Source organism: Rhinopithecus roxellana, chromosome 19 (genome assembly GCF_007565055.1).
Source record: "Rhinopithecus roxellana isolate Shanxi Qingling chromosome 19, ASM756505v1, whole genome shotgun sequence".
In the NCBI taxonomy this organism is placed as follows: domain Eukaryota; kingdom Metazoa; phylum Chordata; class Mammalia; order Primates; family Cercopithecidae; genus Rhinopithecus; species Rhinopithecus roxellana.
In genome coordinates this window covers 6,129,363-6,141,388 of record NC_044567.1, presented here as the reverse complement: position 1 = coordinate 6,141,388, position 12,026 = coordinate 6,129,363, and the positions used below count along the sequence as shown (strand labels likewise).

Genomic DNA, 12,026 nt, shown 5'->3' with positions numbered 1-12,026 from the left:
ACACATGGTGAGATCAGCAAATCCTGTTGACATTAGCCCCAACCTTATTTCTTTTTGTTTCTTTGGTAGTTTTATTTTGAAGAATTTTAGATTTACAGAGGAGTTGCCAAGTTAGTACTGAGAGTTCCCTTAACCCAGGTTCCCCTAATGTTAACATCTTCATAACCATGGTACTTTTAAAATTAAAAATTAGCATTTGTGTAACACTGTTAACTGAACTCCAGACTTTATTTGTATTTTCCTAGCTTTTTCATTAATGCCATTTTTCTGTTACAGGACCCACATTGCATTTAATGCCTTACTTCTTTTGCTGGGAAGAGCTTCTTGGTTCGAGCTAGCCTGGTCTAGGACACCATAGCTGCCTAGAAGACATCCCACGAGTCCATAGATGGTGGTGTTGGCAGGGAATGCAAACTCAATTCCTGAATAAGTGCCTATTCCAGTGAGGACAATTCTGTGTCCCTTCCATTGACCTGCCACCAGAGAACTGGATGGTTGCCTTGAGGTCTGGTACTGTATGAGGGGCTCAGGGTTTCACCGTTGCCAGCTCATTGGGCAGTAGTGGAGCTACACTGGCCTTGATGAAGAGAAGTCCATGCTGTTCCACCCAGGCATAGCCTCTATTCCTGCTTCTCTGTCTGCTTTGTTTCATGAGCTCTAGACAGCCCCTTGGTCCCTGTCTATGGCTTGTGAAAAGTCTCTTTTGCAGGGAGCCTTCTGGTAAACCTGTTTGTGACATGGATTTTCAGTTTCCAGGTTCACCCAAAGAGGTCCAGCCACAAAGCTCTCCCCAGATCTCCTTGTCTTCAATTCACTTATACTCCAAGATCTTGATCATCTGAATCAGACCTTAATTGCTTCCCAAGAATCAGAGAGGAAGAAATTCCTTTCTCTGCTGACTTTCAGGGCCACCCTCAGAACGTCAGTTTCCAGAGAAAGGAGAATCACTATGATCCAGCCACCCAAAGTGATTAGGAACTGAATTGGGGAGGAAGGGTAAGAATGGAGAGGAGATGAACTGGAGAGGTAGTGAAGAAGTAGAATTTTCAGGACCTAGAGATTGATTGAATGTTGGAAGGATGGAGAAGAAATTATCAAGGATGACTTCTGGTTTCCTCTGTGGATGACTAGGTGAATGGTGGTGTCACCAGTTGGAAAGCCCTCCCCACCAGGTGATCCCACGTGACTCCATAGGCTTCTCCTCCTCCCTTTGCACACCTGTTGAGGATCACTGAGAGGTAGTAGCTGATACAACAAAAGTGGGCGAGATTGACCAAGAGGACTGTGTGGATTGAGAGAAGGAGGGTCAAGAATAGAGTTTGGAGGAACTCCAGAAACTCAGGCTGGGGTGGGTAAAGAGGAGTGTGAAGAAGACCAAGCACAGAGGGTCAGACGTGTGAGGCTGTTGGCAGAAACCACATAATTGAGATTCCAATGGTCCTGAGCAGTAAAAAGATGCCAAGCCAGGAAAAGGGAGTAAGCGAAAGGGAATGCTCTTGAACGCCTTGATTTCCTGGTTAAGTAACATGGAACTGAATCATTCTCAAGTTTCCAATTCTATATCACCCTCCTTCCACACTGCACCAGAGACTCCCAGGATGGGATTCCTCGGCCTTACAAGGCGGGGAGGGGGAACAGCGGACTGGCTAATGTGGCCTCAGCTCCTGGAGCTGGCAGCAGCTAGAAATCCTTCCTAGTAGGTTAGACAGCCCCGCCCCACCCACCCTTGGGCCTTCCGGATCTTACCCATGAAGCCAGCAAGGAGTGAGGTGGGGACAGGGATTACCCCACCATGACCTTAGTACCTCTGGAAAAGTAAGTTACAGCCTCTTGCCTCCCAACACCACACCCCCCCATCCCCCCCCCACCCCCGCCCACACACAATTCCCTACTTGACCTTGAGGCCTGGGGACAGAACCAGCTTTATAGGCATTCGACCTCTACTGTCACACAGGGTCTCCTGCTTAGAAGGGCGCATGCTAGATTTAACACTCTGCTGTCCTCATCTTGAAATTCTTAATAATTTTTTAACAAGACCTACACATTTTCATTTTACACTGGGCTCCACACATTCTATGGCTGGTCCTGTGTAGGGAGACAGAGGCCCTGGTCTGTGGAAGAGGTAGGATATTCATGCAGGGGCAGAGTTGCAGGCAGGGTTTGAATTAAGCACCAAAAATATCTTGCTCCCTGCCCTCCTCTCCCTCCTCCCTCATTTCTGACAGAAGCTGGGGTAGGAGAGGGGCAGGGAGGTGACTTTGGAGCAGTTACTCATCGTCCCCTTAGCCCCTCTGATTTTCTTATTCTCTACCAGACCACGGAAATGGGAGAGGTGGGGGACTCATCGCCTGCAGCATCAGAACTGAGGAAACAGGGACCAGGGAAGCCGGGAGAGGAGAGAGAAGGAAGAAGAACCATGTACGAACGGCCTTGCCGCTCCCCTGCTCCTCCGCACCAGCAGCCCATCTAATCACACTAATTCCTAAGCAAGCTAATTCCTGATGGAGCCACCCTCTAAAGCTCTCACATGTTCATCTGTTTATCGCTTTACTGCCTCTGCCTGGTCCTCAGTTAAAGCTTGGTCACCTTTTACCCTGATGATTCCACAGTCTCCTGCGAAACTCCCCACCTTCCTAGCCTGGCTGCAGCCCACTCTGCCCTCGGCTGCTAGTGGGTTCTCTGCAGCTCCCTTGCTTAAGGCCCTTCTTCACTCTCCACCTCCCGTGAGACCAAATCTAGACTCCTGGGCACCAAAGCCACCAAGGCCCTTCCACATGAGGGGCCCTTATACCTCTGGGGCCTCAGCTCTGCCTCCTACTCACCCCCAACCCCTACCCTGGCCCCCTAGGCTCCACGCATCAATATGGAGCTTCTTTTATTCCTTGACCAGTTTATGCAGGGCTTGAAACATCCCCCCAGCCTGCTGCTGCTTCTTCATCTAGCTAATCTGGATAGTAAGTCACAACTAGGTTTAAACATCACTTTAAGCTTTCTCTGGCTTCTTGAGTCCCTAGAGACTTTGTGACTGAATGAAGAAGTAATGAAAAATTAGGGAGTTCAAAATTCAAGAGGTGTAAAAGGGTACAGTGAACAGTCTCTCCCTCCTTTTCTCTCTCTGGTTTCATTCCTGGAGAAATCAATGTTCCAGTTTCTCGTGCAGCCTTGCAGAGATATTTTATGCACACACAAGCCATATAAATGTTCTCCCCTTTTTACACAAATGGTAGCACTCCCATGCTATTCCGAGCTTTCGTCTGGATTTCTTTTTATACCTTACCTACACCTGTATTTCACTTACATTTCATCCACATATACTCCTGAGCCTTGCTTTTCATTTTACACTGTACTTTAGTCTTTGATTTGTTGGTCAAGATTTCAAACTCCTTGAGGGCATGGAGCAAGTCTTTTTGTTTGTTTGTTTGTTTGTTGAGATAGTCTCACTCTGTCGCCCAGGCTGGAGTGCCGTGGCACGACCTCAGCTCACTGCAACGTCCGCCTCCCAGGTTCAAGCAATTCTCCTGCCTCAGCCTCCTGAGTAGCTGGGATTATAGGCATGCACCACCACACCCAGCTAATTTTTGTATTTTTAATAGTGATGGGGTTTCACCATGTTGGCCAGGCTGTTCTCAAACTCCTGACCTCAAGTGATCCATTGACCTTGGCCTCCCAAAGAGCTGGGATAACAGGCGTGAGCCACTGCTTAGCCAGCTAAGCCTTTTTTAAATTTTGTATTTCTAGCACCAAGAGCATGATAGGTGTTAAAAGACTATGTGTGGGCCAGGCGCAGTGGCTCACACCTGCAATCCCAGCACTTTCGGAGGCCAGGACTGGCAGATCGCTTAAGCCCAGGAGCTCAAGACCAGCCTGGGCAACATGGCAAAATCCCATCTCTACAAAAAATACAAAAATTAGCTAGATGTGGTGGCACATGCCTGTGGTCCCAGCTACTTGGGAGGCTGAGGTGGGAGGGTCGCTTGAACCCAGGTGGTCAAGGCTGCAGTGAGCTGTGATCACATCACTACACTCCAGCCTGGGCACTGGAGTGAGATCCTGTCTCAAAAAAAAAAAAAAGACTGTATGTATTTTATAACTTATAGGCTTACACAGGACACAGTGGTCTGCACCTGTAGTCCTAGCTGCTCAGAAGGCTGAGGCAGGAGGATCACCTGAACCCAGAAATTTGGGGCTACAGTGTGCTATGCCCTGGGCCCCTTCACCAGAATAAAACCATTGGAAGAGGCTTTCAGACTGCTGTGAGGAGAAAGAGAGGTTCTTCCTACGCTACTAGACATAGAAAGAGATGGAAATGTAAAGGAGGTCTCAGAGAAGCTGGAGCTAGGAGAAGGCCAGCTGGGATGGTAGTGAGTGTCTAACTGTTTTACCAACTATGGGTTCTAGAATCAAGTTAGTCGATTGTGACCAGTTTAAAAAATATAAACTACATAGAAAATATCAGAGGCTAGGTGTGGTGGCTCATGCCTGTAATCCCAGCACTTTGGGAGACCGAGACAGACGGATCACCTGAGGTCAGGAGTTCGAGACCAGCCTGGCCAACATGGTGAAACCCTGTCTCTACTAAAAATACAAAAATTAGCCAGGTGTGGTGACTCACACCTGTAGCCCCAGCTCCTGGAGAGGCTGAGGTAGGAGGATCATTTGATCGCGACACTGAACTCCAGCCTGGGCAACAGAGTGAGACCTTGTCTCAAAAGAAAAAAAAAAAAAGGAAAGAAAAGAAAAAATAGAGGGTACTTTTACGTGTGTAAGGGTAAATATTATTTCTTTTTATTTGTTTGAGACAGGGTCTTGCTGTGTCACCCGGGTTGGAGTGCAGTGGCCTGATGACAGCTAACTGCAGCTTCAACCTATGGGGCTCAAGTGATCCTCTTCCTTCAGCCTCCTCAGTCACCGTGACTAGAGGAGCACATGCCACCAAATTGGCTAATTTTAAAATTTTTTGTAAAGGTGAGGTCTCACTACATTGCCCAGGCTGGTCTCAAATTCCTGGGCTCAAGTGATCCTCCCACCTCAGCTCCCACAAAGTGGTGTGAGCCATCACACCAAGTCAAATATTATTTTTGTTTAATTTACTATTTTTTGTTTGTTTGCTTTTACAAGGTTAGTCAAGTGAAGCAGTGGGAGTGGAGTACATATTATTTCTTAAACCTTTATTTCAGTTTTGTGCATGTGTGTATGTGTATACTGGTTTCTGATGAAAAACAGATATCTTACTGAGAGTCTTAGTACAAACAAACAAAAAATGGTGAAAGTCATGGAGAAATAATGAAAAAGCTCATGGTGAGTAAAGTCCTAAATTGGGAATGAGGATTCACAGACGAACCAAGCCTCAGAGAGGAAGGCAGGGTACCTTTTGTGGAGCCCAATCTCCATCTGAGTGCAGAAATCTTCCTACACTCACAACTGACACACAGCTTTGAGCCTCTCTGGAAGACTTCAGGCACCAGCAGCTCAGTATTTCTCAAGCCTGTTGAAACCACCTTTGCAAAGATTCTGACAGTAAAAGAAATCTGACATGGCCAACTCCATCTTGCTCCTAGCCTCACAGACGGCTGTCTTCGGCTCATTCCTGCACAAAGGCCAAACTAAACATGGGAGGAATTTGGTTTATAGTTTAACTTGAAAGCAAGGACGATAATGGTCCCTCCCTAAAACTAACCTCCTCCTTGCTCAGGGACCAAAAATGTAGGCGTAGTTTCTATAATCCTTTACTGCTCAGAGGTCATGTGGTCAGAGGTCACAAGATTTGTGATTTGCCTGCCCTGTAGATAACATCACCACTGTAAAACCTAGGCTTGGTCTTTTGAGATGCATTCTGGCAACTGACAGACCCCACCTAGATCAGTGATTCATGACTCAGCTGGGCCTGTGGCCCCACCAAGAGGCAGATGCAGCACAGAAGGACCATTTTCCACACCCCTGTGATTTAATCCCTAACCATTCAGCAGTGCCCATTCCTAGCCCCCTGCTCATCAAATTGTTCGTAAAAACCCCAATTTGTGAGCCTTCAGGGAGACTGATTTGAGTAATAACTCCATCTCCAAGCTGGGCACAGTGGCTCACGCCTGTAAGTAATCCCAGCACTTTGGAAGGTCGAGGCGGACGGATTACCTGAGGTCAGGAGTTCAAGACCAGCCTAGCCAACATGGCAAAACTCCATCTCTACTAAAAATACAAAAATTAGCCGGGTGTGGTGGTGCATGCCTGTAGTCCCAGCTACTTGGGAGGCTGAGGCAGGAGAATCGCTTGAACCCAGGAGGCAGAGATTGCAGTGAGCCAAGATCACACCACTGCACTCCAGCCTAGATGACAGAATGAGACTCTGTCTAAAAAAATAAAATAAAATAACTCCATCTCCCACGTGGCAGACCTCATGTCAGTTGAACTCTTTCTTTAATGCAATGCTGAGGTCTTGGTGAATTGGTTTGGTCTGTGCAGTGGGCAGGAAGAACCCCCTGGGTGATTACAGCGTTCTGCCAATGGACAGCTCAAGTTGTTAGAACGTTCATCCTCTTTGCCCTTCTAGCTTCCACCCATGAGTTCTAATTCTCCACCTCTGTTGTGATCCAGACTAGGAACAAATAGGCAAATAAACTAAGAAAGCTATCTTGTGACCTCTAAGTTTCGTTTTCCTCCTGGTATAAGTATTTGTGTTTCTCAAGTATCTGAGCTTCCATAGACTTCACTATTCTAGTTGTTTCTCTAGCAGTTACCATTCTTGACTATATTATGGATCAGATATAGATATAAGGACTTTTCATTTCTATTTTACTAATTCTCACAACACTCTATGCAAAAGGTACTATTATTATCCTTTTGCATATGAGGCTCAGGACACTTAAATTGCTTACCCAAATTACACAGCCAGTTAGTGGCAGGATGAAATTTACCAATGTCTTTGTGTGATACCTAGAATTGATCTCAAGCCTCCAGATGTGGTTTGACTGGCCCAAAGTAGAGAATCTTTATCTTGACTTCCCCTTGGTGGGCAAACTTTTCTTTTATTTAAAACAGAGATGGGGTCTCACTATGTTGCCCAAGCTGGTCTCAAACTCCTGGCCTCAAGTGATCCTCCTGCCTCGGCCTCCCAAAGTGCTAGAATTGCAGGCATGTACCACCTTGCCCAGCCTAACATTCTTATATATGTCTCTAGGTGCACATATGCACACATTTCTGTGAATATATGGGCAAGAGTGAAATTGCTAAAGCATAGGGTCTAGCATCTCCAAGTTTAGTAATGTCAAACTGTCTTCCACCAATTTACACTCCTACGAAGGTTCATATTATTCCATATTCTTAACATCAGCATTGGCATTCTGGTGAGTGTGTAGTGGTATCTGATTGAGTTTTTAATTTGCATTTGCATGATGACTAATGATCTCTTGCATCTTTTCATATGTATATCAGTTATTTTCAGTTTCCTTTCTCAGTGAAGTGCCCAGTTCAAGCCTTTTATTTTTCTATTAGATTGTATTTTCTTATTGATTTTTAGGATTTTTCTTCTTCTTCTTCTTCTTTTTTAAACCCAAACTGTGTATTTCCCCTACTTTATTTTATTTTTGACACAGGATCTTGCTCTGTCACCACGGTTGGAGTGCAGTGGCGCAATCACGGCTCACTGAAGCTTTGACCCCAAGGGCTCAAGCCATCCTCCTGCCACAGCCTCCTGAGTAGCTGGGACCACAGGTGTGCACCACCACACTCAGCCAATTTGTGTATTTTTAGTAAATATATGTTTTTGTCATATTGCTCAGGCTGGTCTCCAACTCCTGGGCTCAAGTAATGCCTGCCTCAGCCTCCCAAAGTGTTGGGATTACAGGTGTGAGCCACCACTCCTGGCTGGATTTTTCTATTGTAATCTATATTTAAGTTATTTGTCAATTATGCATTAAAAATGTCTTTTCCTGGCTGGGCGAGGTAGCTCACGCCTGTAATCCCAGCACTTTGGGAGGCCGAGGTGGGCAGATCGCTTGAGCTCAGGAGTTCGATACCAGTCTGGGCAACATGGTGTAACCCTGTCTCTACTAAAGATACAAAAATTAGGCCGGGCGCAGTGGCTCACAACTGTAATCCCAACACTTTGGGAGGCCGAGGCGGGTGGATCACCTGAGGTCAGGAGTTCGAGACCAGCCTGGCCAACATGCCAAACCCCGTCTCTACTAAAAGTACAAAAATCAGCTGGAGGCCTGTAATCCCAGCTACTCGGGAGGCTGAGGCAGGAGAATCGCTTGAACCTGGGAGGTTGAGGCTGCAGTGAGCCGAGATCACACCACTGCACTCAAGCCTGGGGGCAAAGTGAGATTCTATCTCAAAAAACAAAACAAACAAAAAAACCCAAATATCTTTTCCTATTCTGTGGCTGACCTTGTCACTTTATTAGGGTCTTTTGACAAGGAGAACATACAGTATCACATAGATATGGTGAAGTATATCAACATTTTAGAAACTTTTGTGTCTTTTTTGGGAAGACGTTCCTTACCTTGAGGTCGAGAAGATAGTCTCCTGTGTTGTCTTCCAGAAGCTTTACTGTTTTTTCTTCACACTGAAGTCTACAATTCACATGGAATTTATTGCTCTGTTTATTTTTTATTTTATTTTTATTTTTTTTGAGACGGAGTCTCACTCTGTTGCCAGGCTGGAGTGCAGTGGCACAGTCTCGGCTCCCTGCAACCTCCACCTCCTGGGTTCAAGTGATTCTCCTGCCTCAGCCTCCCAAGTAGCTGGGATTACAGGCACGCGCCACCATGCCCTGCTAATTTTTGTATTTTTAGTAGAGATGGGGGTTTCACTATGTTGGCCAGGCTGGTCTTGAGCTCCTGACCTCGTGACCCACCCGCCTCGGCCTCCCCAAGTGCTGGGATTACAGGCGTAAGCCACTGCACCTGGTCTTATTGCTCTGTTTAATATAAGTTAGGGAGGAATTCGATTTTATATTTTTCCATATGGACACTCAATTGTCCCAGAACAATTTATCAAAAAGTAGGTCCTAACTGGGCATGGTGGCACGTGCCTGTCGTTCCAGCTACTTAGGAGGCTGAGGGGGGAGGATCATCGGAGTCCAGGAGTTCGAGGTTGCAGTAAGTTGTGATCGTGCCACTGCACTCCAGCCTGGACGACAGAGCAAGACCCTGTCAAAAAGAAGAAAAAAAGAGAAGGAGGAGGAGGAGAGGGGGAATGGGGAGTAGGAGGAGGGGGAGGAAGAGGAAGAGAAGAAAGAGAGAAAGAATGAAAGGAAAAGTAAGTTCTTTTCCCCACTCCTCTGTTGTGCCACCTTTGTCATAAATCAATTGTCCAGATACCTATGAGGCTGAACCTGGGTTCCCTATTCTGTTCCGTTGGCTTGTTTTCCCATCCTTGCACCAGTACCGAACTACCTCAATTTCTATAGCTTGCAGTTGATTATAAGCTTTACGGTCTGGTGGAGCAAATCCTCCTATCTCTCATGGCTAGGTATTTTTGAGGCTGGGATTGCTCATACACACAGATCCATTCAACCGTTTAGGGAGCGTGTGGGGTGGGGTGGGGAGGACGGGTGCTCAGGGGAGAAGTGGGAGAGCAGCATGAGGATCCTCTCTGTTTCTGTGGCATCCTCCCAAGCGGCGGGAACGTATAACCACAGTGCCAATCACCATGTAGGGAGATCATAAATGTGTCAGCGGGCTCCCTTGTCACTTATCCTAGAGGGGCAGGCACCTCTCAAAACTCAGATGCTGATCCAAAGAAGCTGGCTGCTTCACGCACGTCTCTCTCATACAATCCTAAAGTTATGCCCTTCCTCGCAAAGCACGTGTGCCTGCTCAGCACCCTAAACACGGATCCTGGACAGATTCGCCCAGAGAGACGCGCTCAGTCCGGCTGAGGACCCACTTAAGACGCCCTGGCGGGCTGAAGAACCGGTCCCTTAGTCAAGGGGCTGTTTTTCTTTTCTTTTTTCTTTTTTTTTCTTTTCTTTCTTTTTCTCTCTCTCTCTCTCCCCCCACCCCACCTTCTCTTTCTCTCTGTCTCTCCCTCCTTTCCTCTTTCAGCAGCTGCAGCATCTAAGGGACTGTTTTCTTTCTTTCGTTTTTGTTTTTTTTTCTTTTTTTCTGAGATGAAGTCTCGCTCTGTCTCCCAGGCTGGAATTCACTGGCGCGATCTCGGCTCACTGCAACCTCCACTTCCCGGGTTCAAGCCATTCTCCTGCCTCAACCTCCCCAGTAGCTGAGATTACAGGCGCGCGTCACCACGCCCAGCTAATTTTTGTATTTTTAGTTGAGACGAGGGTTCACCATCTTGGCCAGGCTGGTCTCGAACTCCTGGCCTCTCAAAGTGCTGGGATTACAGGCGTGAGCCACCGCATACAGCCTAAGGGACTGTTTTATGACGGACAGACACAGACGACGTCACTGAGCACCGGACAACCAACACAAACACACTAGGGTGCATGCCAGACCCCAAGAAAACCCCAGTCCCCTCTGGGGACCGCAGCCTCGTTATTGTTCGTGACCAATTGGAGTCCCGCAGGCGCCATTTCCCCGCCCCTTGGTTCTGTCGAGACACTTCGTTGGCGGCTCAGGCAGCAGTAACGTATCGCGCTTGCTCAGTAGCCAATAAGAAACATGCCGGCACCCTCGGCCACCTGGGACCTCCTAGACCGGCGGAAGCAGCATCTATGCCCCACCCGAAGCAGCATCCTCCAGATCCTTCGAGTTCTTTCGGAAGTTTCCCTCCAGGGTAAAGTCGCGTTTGCTCTCCCATCAACACATTTTTCTGCCCGACTCTCGCGCGTGCGCACTGACACCGTCAGGACGGCCCTGAAATGAAAAAATCTTGAGCGAAGAGGAGGGACCCTAAGCCGCTGTCTGGCAGGTCACTGGGGCTACCCACACAACCTGAGGTGGCCGCTGCCGGAAGCCGTCCCCAAAACAGGAATTGTGGGACCAAAAAGGGATGATGAGGTCCCACCGAGATTTGAACTCGGATCGCTGGATTCAAAGTCCAGAGTGCTAACCATTACACCATGGGACCTGCTGGCTGCTTTAGGCGGCCGCGAGTCTCCTCAAGCCAGGAGAGCTCTGGGCGGTCTTCCCAGAGAGGCAGCCGTGTCCGCGTTTGCCAGACTGGACCCTGGGCCGAGGCCCCACGGGCTGCGCGGCGAGGGCTTCGGCGTCCTTCGCGTTCCAGGCGTTTCTGGTCCTGGGGTTATCCTGTCTTCCTGCGCTCCTCCGGGGACTGGGAGGTCGGAAAGGCAGCAGGCTGGCAGGATTGGCTATGTGGGGCCGGACTGGGTCCAGGGAAAGCCTGCTCCAACCCCAGTTCCAGGGCAGGAGGCACGGCGCACGGAGCCTGGGTTGTTTGTTTATTTACGTTAGGGGTACCTTAGAAGAGGTGTTTTGGCCAAGCGGGAAGGGAAGCGGACTGGCATGTGGGGGACTAACGGTTCAAACCCCATAAACCCCAGGCGCCTCAGGGACGCGCGAACGGAGACTTTGAAATTGCGCCCGCAGTCTGACCGCGTCGGTGCGAGTCCTACTGTTTCACGTGGCTAGAGCTCTCAAGGAAAAGCGTTCCAAAGTTTCGCCTCTGCTTGCTTGTGTGCCTAATTAAAAACCACCAGGTGGGACTGCTGGGATAACACCCAGATACCCTTCCTTGCTGGGCGATTATCCTTAACTTTAGGATTAAATCAGATCGGTGAAAAAGACACTCCCCTCTGGACTCCCATATTTTAGTGAGCGTCTATGTAAACGGATGTTTCTTCAGGTCGATCTGGCTACATCTAATTTTTACACGCCGTTTGACTCAGCAGTTTCACCTTTGAGACTAACCTACTCAAACACCAAGGCAAGTGCCAAGACATATGTTCCAGGATGTTCTCAGCTGTGTTGTTTAATAATAGTAAAAAACAGAAAATAAACGTCCAAGTGAAAATTGGTTAATAATATCTACACAATAAATATTGTGCAAGAATTTAGGGAATAACTTATTGTAATGATATAAAAAGATATACAGGCCCAAACAAAACTACT

The 12,026-nt window shown here is 47.8% G+C and overlaps 1 non-coding gene across 1 annotated transcript; it reads right to left on the bottom strand.

Annotated features, from left to right (window-relative positions):
- Positions 1-10,953: 10,953 nt before the first annotated feature.
- TRNAQ-UUG lies at positions 10,954-11,025 on the bottom strand. Its single transcript has one exon. It is a non-coding gene; the product is annotated as a tRNA-Gln (tRNA).
- Between the last annotated feature and the right edge of the window lie 1,001 nt (positions 11,026-12,026).